Below are 15,114 nucleotides of genomic sequence, written 5' to 3' on the forward strand. Positions count from 1 at the left end.
GGTGATCTGACCTCATCAATGGATCAATCCATTGATGGACTTATAACTTAATGAGCTATTGCAAGGTGGTAGAATCTAAGAGCTGGGATGTAGCTGGGATCTACTGGGGACATGCCTTTGAAAGGCATATTTTGTCATCTCTCTCTCTCTCTCTTGCCTCTGGTCTACTTCTTGTCCTTTGGAGTCTATGAGGTAGCATCTCTGCTCCATCACACACTCCCCACCATGAAGTTCTACCTCACTACTCAGCTAAGTGGAATGGAGCCATATAACCATTGTCTGAAAACATGGGCCAAAATAAATATTTCCTCCTCAAAATTGATGTTCTCGGGTATTGTGCTCAGTGAATGAAAACTAGGACACACTTTGACTCCACTAGAATGTGACAACTTCCTACCAGATACCAAATCTCATAGAAAGGCACTCTTTTTCTATGAATAATAAAATACTTGCTGTGAGAAGAAATGAGGGCGAGAGCTGACATTCTGCCAACTAGCTGACATTATTCTCAATTGGAATAAATTTTTTGGCAATAGACCCAAAAACAGTAGGAATCTAACATTCACACAAATAAAATTTTGTTCAACAGAGCTGAATTTAAGCCTCTAAATCCATTTATTTAGCTTTCCATGGGTGAGGACAATTTTGCTTTGAGTGATATTTTATGCAGTTAGCAGGTACAGATAAGTTCTCATTGTGTGAATAGAAATGTGATTCCAATTTTCAAACTTTTGATGGCATAAGGAGGAAATTAATTTACTATAGAAATTAAGGTCACAGAATTTACTTTCCATATATAATCTGTTAATTTTATTTTATTCATTTTTTTACTTTTTAAAATTCATTTACTCATATGTGCATACAGTTTGGGCCATTTCTCCCTCCTGCCCCTGCCCTCTCCCTGTCCCCCCACCCCCTCACTTCCAGGAAGAACCTGTTTTGCCCTCTTCTCCAATTTTGTTGAAGAGAAGACAAAAGCCATAATAAGAAAGACAGTGTTTTTGCTAGTTGAGATAAGGATAGCTATATAGAGATTTCAAGCATTGCTTCCATGCACATGTGTATTACAACCTGAATTGATTCATCTCTACCAGACCTCTTCACTACTTCACAGTCACTTCCCATTTTGACCTCTGTCATTTTAAGGTTACTATATTTGCTCCTCTGCAGTGGGCACATCAAACCCTTTCAAGTTTTGGGTTTCCTACCTATCCCTCTTCCTCCTGTGTGTGTCCTCCCCTTAGCGTTTGACCCATGTCTATTAATATTACTGCATCTATTTATCTTAAATTCATTCAAATATTTATTCATTTAACATATCTTCTCAAATTCTGTCATGTTTCCTTTCACCTAATACATGGACTTATAAATGAGACCATGGGTGTGCACATGTATTTGAATGAGCTTACTTAAAAGAAAAGTATAAATATATATATACATACACATATGTACATATACATATAAATTCTTACCCCACATCCTTGAATATTTTTGACTCAATAAAACATTTTCCACATTTCAGTTCTTTCTAACAACATTAATTCTCAATAAATTTTATTACTGTATATTGCTTTCAGAAGTAAGGAACCTCAGATTCAGAAATATTATACTTTAAGTTCAGAAAGCACTTAATGCTTCTTGTACACTTTTTCGAATTGTGAAAATAAATGGAACCATGCAGTTTGTAATTCTGTATTTTTATGGTGCATTTAAATAAGCAAATTTTATTCTTCAAATATGTGCATCTTAGGATATGTAGTAATACTAGAATGAGCTAGTTAAATGGAAAGGATGTACACTTCATAGCACTTCTGTAGAAGCTGTGGAAGTATTTTATCTTTGTAATATAGTTATCAATACATTAATTTCCCTAGGTTAATGGAATTGATTGTATATGAACACACCGTGTATGGAGCATGTCAATCTGCACCTTTCCTACCCTGTCTCTAAACTCCTTAAGGCACTTCCCCATCCCTAACAATCACTCTTCTACTTTACAGTTTCCTTCTTTTCTCAGTTTCTGAATATGAGAGAAAGCATGCAATAATTATTTTCCCGTATATGGCTAACTTTTCTCAACCCAATGTCCTCTGCCTCTATATTTTTTCCTGCAAATGATGGCATTGCTTTCTTCTTTTTTATTTTTATTAGTACATAGTAATTGTACTAAGTAATGGATTTCATTATAACACACAAATTTAGAGAATGTATGTTGATCATATTTATCCCCTCTATTTCATTTCTTATCTCATCCCTTACATCTTCTTACCTTCTACATCTCTAATACTTCATTTTTAAGGTTCATGTTCTCTTCCTCCAAGATTCCACAAAGAGAAAAAAAAGTGATACCTGTCTTTGTGTACCTTGCTTAATTTGTTGTAACCAGATGATTTCTAGTTCCATCCATTTTCCTAAAAAGGTCTTACTTTTACTCTTCTTTACAGCAGGGGGGAGAAATGACCCAAGCGTTGTATGCACATATGAATAATAAAACAATAAAAATAAATAAATAAATAAACCACATATTTCTTATGCATTCAACAACTGATAAACATCTGGGATGATTCAATGCCTTGTCTATTGTGAACAGTGAGCAATGAACATGAATGTGTAGGTGTCTGTATAGTAAGCTGACACTTTGGGGTACATTAGCAGAATTTTTTGAGTAACCTCCATACTGATTTCCATACTGATTGAACTAATTTACTTTTTCCATCTACAGTATGTGAAGATTTTCTTTTCTCAAATCCTAGCCGCCATTTTTTTGTGTTGTTGTTTTTTGTGGGTGTTGTTTTGCCTTTATGACAACCACCATTCTGACTGGGGTGAAGTGAAATCACAGTATAGTTTTGATTTTCATTTCCCTGTGGCTAAGCATGTTGACTATTTTCCATGTATTTTTGGTCATTTGTAACTCCTCATTTGAAATATTTCTGTACAGGTAATTTCCCATTTATTGACAGGATTATTTGATTATCTGCTGTTTGATTATTTCAGTCATTTGAATATTCTGGATGTAAAGCATTGTTACAATAATAACTGGCAAAGAATTTTTTCAGTGCTGTAGACTGCCTGCTCAAAATGTTGATTTCTTCTTGCATTGTGCAGAAGTTATTTAATTTAATGCAATCTGGTTTGTCCTTCTTATTCTTATTTCTTGAGTTATTGCAGTGATATTCGAAATGTCCTTGCCTATGGCTAAAATGTTAAATGTACCTCCATGGGTTCCTCAGGCAGTTTCAATGAGTCATGTATTATATTAATGTCTTCTTTCTATTTTGAGTTAACTTTTGCCCAGGATCAGGGTTAGGAATTTAGTCTCAGTCTTCTACATGTGGGTACATTTTCATCATTTTATTATCTAGTTGTTAAAGAGGATTTCTTTTTTTCTGATGTAAATTTTGGGCACCTTTTAAAATAATCAGATGACTAAAGATGTGTGTGGTCATTTCTAGATTATCTATTCTAACCTATTGGTTTATGTGTTGGGTTGTTCTTTTTTGTCAGTACAATGATGATTTACTTACTGTGAATCTGTAGTATACATTTGGGCAGGATTTTTTTGCTATTATATGTGGTCTTTGATTTTCATATGAATTTTAGGGTTCTTTAAATATTTCTGTGAAGATTGTCATTGGAACTTTGGTAGGGATTGCATTGAATCTGTATATCATTAATGGCAATATGGCCATTTTAACAATATCAATTCTGCTTATCCATGAACATTAGAGTTTGTTCAATCGTCTAGTGTCTTCTTCAATTTTGTGGTTAGGGTTTGATCTCTCTTAGAGAATTCTCCATGTGTACCTGGGAAGAATATGATTTCTATTGCTTTTGGATAGAATGTTCCACTTATTTGTGTTAGTTCCATTGGATCTGAAGTGTTACTACAACCAATGTTTCTGTAGTGCAACTTGTCCAACTCCTTACCAGAGTACCTCCATCTTGTAGCAAACTGCCATTTAGCTGATCTGTGTAACAGACTGCAGCACAAGAAGCCCTCCTTCTCAGTGGGACACTGTCTGCCAAGGTCAATGAGACCCTTGCTAAGAGCAAAGATGGAGGTCCTAGTTTTCCCAGATTCTGTCTTGAGTTGTATTTACTTCTGTTCAAACTCCAGGTGTTGCTCCAGGTCATGTTTCTGCTGCAGATCTAATGCTATATAAATTAAGACCCTTGAAGGTGGCTGGAGGACAGGAGGAGGCTGCAGGGAATTGGGAGAATTCAAGTGGGAACATTTCTAGAGATACAGTCAAGATGGGGGAAATACAGTCCTTCACTGCTCGGTAATTCACCCCTCTTTAAACTCATTTTACTCACCCACACTGGATTTGGTTGATTCATTAAATCAGCTGTTCGAACCATCCTAGTTTGGAGGCAAACTTTTTTTTTACCTGCAAGGGAAATTCACACAGTGATTCCTTATTATTTTCTATCTGGATGATCTGTTCTGGAACATGAAATAATAATAAAGACCTCTTTATTATCTCTCCCTTCAGATCCTCCAGTATTTGATTTATTTAGACTCTTCACTCTTTGTTTGCTTGTTTTGCTTTGCTTTTTGATAGCACTGTGGTTTGAACTCAGTGCTTAAGGATTACTAGGCAGGCACTCTTACCACTTGCACCACTCTGTCAGACATAGATTCTTCACTGTTGAGTGAATATTTATTTATAATTGTTATATCATCTTCTGAAATTGAACTTTTTATAATATTTACAATGGATTTATGAGTACATAAGGAGCAAGGTCCTTATTATGGGGAAGAGCCAGTAGGTGAGTAGAAGACTGGGCCCAAGGTAAGATGTTGGGGAAGCCCAAAACCCTGGAAAGCAGTAGGGGAAAGCATTTTATAATGATTCCATGGGGGTGTGGCATATGTTTTGAACTCAGATATATCCCCAGGGGAGAAAAATTAATTGGACATTATCTATTTTCTTCTCATCCTCAGCTTCCTAGCAGTTATATTGCCTAGCAATTACAGCATGGGAAAATTTTATTTAATGAGAACTATGCAAAATTCAGGTTCTGGAATTCAATACACATCATATCTCCCAACATTGCCATTTGTTCACCAATGTGGAGGCAGATACAAAATCTCTCCGTCTCCTCACAGAGCTTTATATTGTGTGGGAACCAACCCTGACACCATGTCCCTGACATTGTGCACACTGCTCCTTTTCCCTCCACGATCCCTCTGTCTTGAAGGAAAAGGGGCACAAAGCAAGTCTGCAAATGAGCACATATGAGTAAGAAAGAAATCATGGCAAATCCTGGGCAATGAAATAACAGGACAAAGAGACATTTCCCCTGGGGCATAGCCTGGTATAAGTAAATAGGGAAATCCATTGTTTCCCTATTTCAGAATTTCAGAGTGAGGAATGAATGAGGTTAGAAATCAGGATTTTTGAACACTGCAGATGTGCAACCACGTCCACATTAGAATATTGTTACTTTTTCTATTTCTAAATTTCTTTCATACATGCTTAAGTCTCCAATAGCCTTTAAAGAAAGAATTTTCATCTTTGCATAGCTTGTAAATTATACATAAGCAATGTAAATTAATTTCAGATTATTTAATTTGACATCCCCTGTGTATATGATTATTATCTGGATGTCATATAAGCTTGATACTTATAGCAGATATTAAGCCATTTTGAAATTTGCCACATTTTTTGAGTAGTCCCTTTGAGTCTATAGAATTTAGAAAGAAAAGATCATTTTATTAGATATAATGCCCAAAAGCCTAGTTTCCTTATCCCAGACATAATTAATGGTGTTGGAATATTTGTTATGTAAGTGTGGCTTTATTATTTTAACATATCATTAGCATTTAGTTTTTATTTCAACTGCAGTGATACTCTGACATTTTAGCAGCAGTTGAATGCCATTTGTCTTAATTCGGCCAGGTTACTGATGTTTTAATGTCCCAATCTAGGGGGTTTTTAAATTGTGGGCTTGGTTTACTTGTACATGCTGTCTCAATTTCAGTTGCCCTAATATGTCTATTGTGTGTTCTTATCAGTTCCAAGCGTCCTCATGTCTGAATTCTCCCGGGGTTGGATCTGTGGTATTAAAACATGATTTGCTACAAGTTTACACATAATAAACTAAAACAATAATACAAAACAGAAAACAAAAAGAATTCTAGAAGAGTGCACTGGGCTATGCATGAAGGAAGCCTCAGGTTTAACTGCAGCTTCTCCTCTCTCAGCATGTCTTTTGCTCCCCTTGCTCATTCTCATCCCCTTTCAAAAGCCCTTTACTTCTTCAGCAGGAGCTTCCTTTCACCTAACTTGAGCTGCATCCCCAAAATTTTACCCAATGCTGGAGTCCCCTGCACACTTACTGGTCCTTATTCATCACAGGTACCTGGCTCCTTAATTATTCTTACATCCCTCCTGTGTTTCCTGTCAGCTGCAGGTGATGCTGCAATGTGCATGGAAGAGAACTCTGTCCTTCCTGTATTTCTGGAGAGAAAACATTAAGACATTCAGTAGAAGGGGTTGGCATTGTTTCTGCAGCTGGTGTTAGTAAATGTGAGTTATTATTCGTATCATTTCCTGATCACTTTCAACGACCAAACCCTGGATTGTGTATTTTATAATTTTGTACTAAATAATATAGGCTGTTTTCCCTAGTTTATACTTTTGCATTTCTGGAAAGAATGAAGAAATTAATTTATTTGAATGTTTTAAGTTTTTTAAAACTTTTTATTTATCTTGCCAGGGGATTTCATATAGTGCACTTTGAACAAGTTCAACCCTTCTGTTGTATTCAAAAGTTCCCCTTTCTCCTCCCCCTTTATTCAAACAGCGTTTGGTGGGTTTCCTTATACTGTCTTGTGTGTGTGTGTGTGTGTGTGTAGAATGAGAGAGAAAACTAGAGTGAGGAAATGAGAGAGAGAGAGAGAGAGAGAGAGAGAGAGAGAGAGAGGGAGTGAGAGAGAGAGAAAGAGAGAGAGAGAAATATTGATCCCATCCTCGTCACCCTTCAGTTGAGGTGCCCAACAACCTATGAATTTGTTCTTTTAATATTAAACCCCTCATCCCCTCAAATAGTCCTACTATTACAACCCTGACCTTCGGAACCTGGCTTATTTCACTTAACATGATGATATCTAGTTCCATCCATTTTCCTGCTAATCACATAATTTGTTCTTCTTTATGGCTATGTAAATTTCATTTTGTATATATACAACATTTTCTCTTCCAAGCAATTATATTTTTGTCCTATTTTTTCAGCAGTGGTGGCAACACAAGGAAGTTGGTAGCATTTAGAAATCTCAACTTGACAAACAGAGGAGAAGCAACCATTAATCAAATGTCTCATATTATAAATCATTTGGGTTCAAGATAAATGTGGCCACACTTCTGAGTTGCCAGTGCTTTGCTAATGCATTCGTGCTGCTGTGTAACTCTTACAGGCAATGCTTTACATGGAACCAGAAAACAACACTGTGAGTCCAGTATTTCTCCTCCTGGGTCTTTGTGAAAAGCCAGAGATTCAATCTATTCTTTTTGGAATTTTCCTGTCACTATTCCTGGTAAACATTTTGGTAACCTGATCATCATCCTGGCCACCATCTCAGACTCCCACATGCACACACCCATGTACTTCTTTCTCTCTGGGGTGTCCTTCTCTGCATGTGTTTCACTTACACCACTGTCCCAAAGATGCTGGTGAACATCTAGACACACAACAAGGCCATTACCTACACAGGCTGCATCACCCAGATGTACTTTTTCAGTTTTTGGATTTTGGGCAATTTTATTCTGACTGTGATGATTTATGACTGCTTTGTAGCCATCTTTCATCCCCTTCACTATACTATTCTTATGAACCCCAAACTCTGTACCCAGTTACTTCTCTTAACCTCTCTCAGTAGCATGCTGGGAGCCTTTCCTGAATGTTTAACTATGCTGAGACTTAATTTCTGCATAGTGGTGGAAGTCCCACACTATTTCTATGAACTCCGTGAGATCATCAAGCTTGCCTGCTCTAATACATTCATCAATAATGTCGTGTTATACATTGCGACAGGTGCCATGCACTTTTTCCCTCTAGCTGGGATTGTTTACACTTATTCTCAGATTGTGGCTTCAGTTTTGTGGATCTCAACAGCAGGGTGGATGTACAAACCATTTTCCACATGTGGGTCTCAACTCTTGATTGTCCCTCTGATGTATGGAACCTACCTGGGAGTCTACCTCAGGTCCACATGGATACCTGCCTCTCAGAGAGGGGTGTGTGCATCCATCCTGTTCACCATGGTCAATCCCATGATGAATCCCTTCCTGTACAGCCTGAGGAACAGGGACATGGAGAGGGCTGTGAGAATGCTTCTGTGTAGCATGCTGACCTCATGGTGACCTCAAGACACTGTGTGCCTTGACAAGTGTGACCAACAGAGAACTTAATAGTTTGGTCTCTGTAGTTTCCCTGACTGGATTCAAATGTTAATGCTTGCCTTGTTATGCTCATTGACATTTGTCAATGTACTTATATGAAGAGGCTGTTCAAATCCACTCTTCAACTTATATCCTTTTTTCTTCTTTTCTATATATGGACATATTAAATTCTTTATTGGATACATAAATGTATATATATATATGTACAAGTACACACACACATATATGTATATATATGTACAAGTACACACACATATATATGTATATATATATATAATTTATCTAAGTAACTGTGTTCCTCATCTATTTTACATATTTTATATGTTCTTTTGATGAGGAAAATTACAAAATTTTAATAAAGTCCACTTTCTCCTCTTTAATATATTTTACATTTCTATAGAACAAAATTTTGTATGAAAATAAATATTAGAGCCCAGAAACTAAATAATACAGATGTTACCTAATTCTTGATGTTTTAAAATTTTTCATGATGTAACATTGATATCTGTTAAGTGTAAATGCTGCTTAGAGTTTTGGACCGCTAATGTTTCCTGGTGAGTGATGAGGGATACAAAGCTGAGAAAAGAAAAAGAAATCAAAGCTCCAGGTCAGTTGCCAATCAGCAGGGTAAAAAATCACTTCTGTACATCACACTGTGTGACTAATCTACTACTCTCAGCACATAGGTACATGAAATGCAGATTTGACTTTGGAGGATATCATGTTAAGTGAAGTTAGCAAGGATCAGAAACACAAAAGACTTGTTTTCACTTATACATGAAAGATAGGTCCAAAGGTAAACAAATACACAAAAACAAACATGATCATATACAATCTCTGTTGTAGAACATGTTTGCAACAGTGGAACTACTCTATGGAACTTGGGGAAAGAGAAAAAAAAGGTAGTGGACATAAAGATGTGTGTTGAAAGCTGTTGAAAAATGGGGAGTGGGAGGTAAAGGCGTAAGGGAGAGTGTTTGAAGGGATTGAACAGACCAAAGTAAAGCACACCCACAGAAGGCATACTTTGAGACACATATTTGAATGTCAACTCAAATATTAATAATGAAAACTGGACTATAAAACAGACACAGTGTTTGTGGGGGGTACTCACTGGGGGGAGGAAGGAGATTAAGGTGTTGGTATATGGTTGATGGACTTCAAAAAGCTATATGAAACAGATCTAAAAAATCCTCATGCAATTGCTTTTAATGGGGTAGGGAAAGGGTTGAGGTGGAGAGATGATGGGGGCAACATAAGATCACAATTGCCACTGTGAATTCCCCCAGAATAATGGATATATAAAAATTACAATAAAAAACAAAGAAAGAGAAAAATGAACAACTAAGATTGATCCACATGATGACAGAGTCTGAGTATTTTCACAATGGAGAGGCCTACAATCAACCTAAGGGGTGCTGATACCAAGGATAAAGAGAAAAGTTTGAATAAGAACGTAGAGCCTGGTGTCCAACTTTTGCTTCAAGAGACAACATGCCCTTCTGCAGAAGATGAGAGGGAGAGGGGGAGGAGAAGCAAGAGAGAGAGATTGAAAGAAAGAGATTTCTTGGAAATTGGACAGTGTTGCCCACTTTCAGGGAGGGCTTGCTCACTCAGTTCTCTGAACAACAATACAAATTTTTATTGAAACACCATGACATACACAACCAGAAGCAATGATTAACCAATTCTCTAGGCTTCTCTACATGAACCTAAGTTGACAGCCACAATTAACCATCTACTTGTCCCATGTACAAAGCTATTCAAATAGGACATTCACTATTATCATATGAATAAGTGTTATCAGAACCAAAACAGTGGGTCTGTTTCTACAGAGCTCTCACATAAAATGGGGAAGTGTTAACCAAATTTGCAAAGAAATTCTGCCTGGGGAGGAAACAGACAGGCAAGCAAGTTCACACTTACGATGACAGCAAAAGTTTATTAGTTACATGCTATACATTTGCAAGTAGGACGATAAGAATGGGAGGAATAATTTGACGAACCAAGAAATATCACCTTTATAGGTATTCCAAAGATTGTAACATAGTAAAACACCTAAAAAGAGATATGTACCTAGTTGGAATGTTCAGAAACAAGGTCTATGATGTAGCAAAGCAAAGTATGGTGGACTCTCAAGCACTGTGCTGTGCACCTGGATCCTGGGAGGATGACCCCATCCCCATATCCATTGCTGTCTCCCATGAGCAGAGCAATGCCAGACGCAGTTCCTTTCCCAGGAAAGCTTTATGTTGTCACATTAAACATACTGCATAAGGAAAAAGGTGATTGTCACCTTTACTAAAATCTAATAAGTATCCACTACATGACTGTTAATATACTATGAAATTTTAAATATTTTTTAGTTCACATATAAACTGCTTCAAATATGTGAAATTTCCCAGGAGTATCAATAAGGAGGCAAGGGCTATAAGCTGGATTTCCTGTCATGAGGGAAGTGCACAGAGGCAACTGTAAACTTGTTTTCGCAGAACCTGAGCTGCCAAATCAAACATCTGATCTGCTAAAATCAGAACCAAGGTGGGTGGAAGCATTGCTGGTGCAGAAGCCCTCAAAACTCCCACACTTTATTCTAACACAGGACTACAGCCTTCATCATCAAAGAGTGGTCCATAGACCATAATGAGCATACTCAATTTCAACTGGGTGGTAGCTATGATTACAGAATCTTTGGACCATTGTACACTTGCTGAATAACGGCCTTCATTTGAACAACTTCCTCCAGACGACTCATATCAACATTAAAGTACTAGAGGTACTAATGTCAACCATTTGTGCTAGATGATACTGGGGTGGGATGTGCATAATAGAAGGTTGGTCCTCATTCATGGTGCTAGCACAAATAGGTCTTTTAACTTTTTCAGTGAAACAACCAAAATTTCTTACATGAATAATAATGAAACACAAAATATTTGTGTATCAAGATACTATGGTGAAATGCACTTGAAAACTGTTGAACATATGAACATTGAGTGATAAAGTGAGTAATCAGATTAAATATATTATATATGTTTGTGAAACGCCAAGGTGAAATCCCCTTTAATAATCAATATACACTTCAAAAACTGAAAAAAGGAAGGTAATACAGGTTCTATGTAGTGTTGGATACCAGTCTGTGGGGAAGCAAACAGAGAGGAAGGTCATATACTTTGTATACATGTATGAAAATAGAAAAAAGAAACTTGTTAACATTATTCTAAGAAGGGGGAGGAGAGCTGAGAGAGAATTATAGATGTGTTGAATGTAATTTTGATATATAATAAGTACATATGTAGATTTTACAATGAATCTCATGCACAACTATTATATGCAAACAAAAAATAAATACAGTTTCTCTAGACATTGCCAAGTGTCTCTTGGAAACATAACCAGCCTCATGGAGGAACAATGACCTACAGAATAAGAATTGGAAAAATTTTGATTTAAGCTCAAAATTCATAACCTCATAAGGGTGGACAGATTGCTAAACCACTTGGAGGTCTATTTCTGCAAGTGTAAAATGAGTTAGTAAGAGTGTTAACCAAATATAATACACTTTTGTAGGAATTAAATAGGAAAATTCATCTAAGATTCTAACCTCAGACCATGTAGCAGAAAATATCTAAACAATGCTACCATAATTGTGTTATAAAAACAAATGATCTTTCTTCAGTTGTTGTGCAAGACTAAAAGTCCTTGATGTTTCTGAAAATCACCTTGAAGCCAGGAGCAATTTCTCATGGCTTTACAACAAATGACCATAGTTCTCTCCTTTGATGAAGAGAGAGTAGGAATTTTGTGAAGTTGTCAGGAGCTGTGTCCCTTCTGTATGTCAGTGCTCTGGGTGTCCAAAGAATTTAGCAAAGTCCAGTACCTCAGACTTCGGAGAAAACTGTGGTGAATAACTGGGCAGAAGTGATTAGGAGGTTAGAGTAATGGAGGCAGGTTACTTTGTGCAGAGGATAATTAGACTGTGTTCACCTGCTCTGTAACCTGGCCTCCTGGGAACATAGAATGAGTATGAAAATTTTCCTTTCTTCTCAGGGAAACCAGGTGCTCTAAAGTTGGAGTAACAAGAGGAAATGCACACAATGAGCAAGTAGGGAGGTATAAATATTTCCCTTGGATTTTTAACTCAGAGTAAAATCCTGGGCTGGACTGGACATGGTGGCTTCTTGCACAGTTTAAACCCAGGCTTTACTTCCTCACGCTGTCCTGTCTGTGGAAAAGTTTTTTACTCCTTCATCTAACACCTAGGTTGAAACCCAGACTTCCACATGGAGACCTACTACCCAGAGACCCCGTCCAAGTGAGTCAGAGACCCCCACAAGTCTTGCAACTAGAATAGGAGCTGAGAAAATTTTCCTAGTGTCACCTGAGGAAAAAGACAGCCTAGTCCAGAGCTGAGAGGTTACTGCATTTGCTTACTTGGCTCATTAATTGACAACTTATCAAACATTTTGAATAAAGAAGTGATATACAGACTCTGCAATGCATAGAAAATTGTTGACAACTGTGTGATGAGAATAAAAGTCTAATTGGATGAGATGAATTCAGAAGTGGTATAAAGTGTTTCCCATAAAATTAGAAACTAAGGAGTTTTGCAATTAGGGAGGAGAAAAATTCAGTATTAGCTTTGAAGGGATTTACAATGAAGTAAGGGTATTTTATCTTTTAATGGCTAACATGGAGAATGGTTGAACTTGTTTCAGTTTCCATCACAAAAATCAGATTAAAGGATTGCTTACAAACATTACCATGGGACAATAAATAGTTCATGATCTGTAGATTCCACGGAACCTACTGCTGTGCTTGGTATAATATGAAAAAGTTTTATTTATAGGTAAAGAAGAAAACTAAACAGCCCAGTGCTTCAATTCTTTCATTACCACTAAGGTTGAATGGACTTGGGTGTTTGTCAGAGTTTTTCACAACTGTGAATTATTTTTCCAATTTTTCTGCTTTTATATGTATTGGTTCCTTTTTATTTCATTCATTCAATTATGTGATATTTTCACTGCTGTTTTCCATTTAGTTTGTATATACATGAATATATTTTGTAGATAAATAATCTGAATCTTCATAAATTTCATATGATCAAATCTATTAATCAGTTCAATGCTGTACTGATGATCCCCTTGCCTTTTATTTCTGGGGAGTTTTTTCTGAATCATTATTGCTAAAAAGTTCCCTTTTATGCCTTTAACCATCTTGTTTTATGTTTGTTTTTCTTATTACTACATTTTGGATAGTTGTGATGTATTCTTTTATATAAGCAGCAAGATTTGCCATCTTGTGCAATGTACTCTTTTGTATTCAACTAAGGATGACATAAATCTTTTTCTCTTTTTAATTTTATTATTCTTTTATTCACATGTGCATACATTGTTTGGGTTAGTTCTCCCCCCTGCGACATACATCTTTTTCAAAATCACATTTTTGAGATGAAGATTTACTGTGTCGACTAATCTGATCTCAAACTTAGAGTTGAACTGCCTCGGACTCCAAACAGCTGTAATTGAGGGATGTCACCACGCCTGGGTCCTATGAGTGTATCCATCTATCTATCTATTGAATGATATAAATATATTATCATCACATATACAATTTTCATTGTATTTATAATGATTCTCCCTCTGCACTATTGCTATAAATAACCACATTCGTGTTGTTTCTCAAAGGAATGGGTAAAATAACGAATACAATGCATCTACCTCACATGTGTAGTAAGAATCATAAAGCAACCTAAGCATATTTTAAGCAGAGTCATTTCTTATTTTCAATAATCTTGCCTTGAGTTAGGTTAAGTGTCAATGGCAAATTTGAATTCATAAAGGCTTATATAGTATGAAATTACGAGTTTAAATATATTTTTCCACTTCTCCTAAATTGAATCTTTTCATCTTTTATTTGCAGGAATTTGTCAATCAAATATTGAAATAGAGAATCACATTCACTCATGTGATTTAATTGTTTTAGATATATTCATTCAGAGTTTTAGATTTTATTTAATTTCATGCAATATAGTGTTTATCTCATAATTTTATTTTATAAACTCTTAATTTATTGTTTTTTCTATATAAATATTCAAATTTGTGAAACAGAAAAAGAGGCTGAAGCAGGTAATATCTCTGTTTAGTTGGTTATTTCATTATAGTGGATATAATTTTGAACTACAATTGTGAACCACAATGGAACAAATGCAGGTATGGTATAACTCCTCAGGGATAAGTCCTGTAAAGAAAAAGGAGAGATTGTTATGACAGACAGAGCATTTTATAGAAACTGTTGCACATTGAGAAATCTTCATAGCCAGATTTCCTGAGCTCATGTTTTCCAAATTATGAATAATCCTTTTAACATATTTTTGATTTAATTTTGCTATGATTTTCTTATGGGTATCTTTTCATCTATGTTCATCAGAGAAATTTTCTTTTTTGTAGAGTCATTCTCTGTTCAAGTTGTGATTTTTTTATTTGTTGTATGTGTTTTAGTAATATGTAATAATTGTACAAAATAATGGTTTTCATTATGTCTTTTCCACACATGCCTACATGTACTTTGATCATATTTACACCCTATATCCGATTCTTATGCCCCCTCCATTTTCCTCTTCCACTTCCCTAGTAGTCTCCCTTTTAATAATACTTTTCACATATGAGGGAAAGCAGATGATTCTTGTCTTTGTGAAACTGGCTTTTTT

At 36.1% G+C, this 15,114-nt stretch overlaps 1 pseudogene; it reads left to right on the forward strand.

Moving 5' to 3' along the window:
• The first annotated feature begins 7,438 nt into the window (after positions 1-7,438).
• Positions 7,439-8,372, forward strand: LOC109674485 (olfactory receptor 7C1-like; annotated as a pseudogene).
• Positions 8,373-15,114: the final 6,742 nt, after the last annotated feature.

The sequence above is a fragment of the Castor canadensis genome, chromosome 14 (assembly GCF_047511655.1).
Source record: "Castor canadensis chromosome 14, mCasCan1.hap1v2, whole genome shotgun sequence".
In the NCBI taxonomy this organism is placed as follows: Eukaryota; Metazoa; Chordata; class Mammalia; order Rodentia; family Castoridae; genus Castor; species Castor canadensis.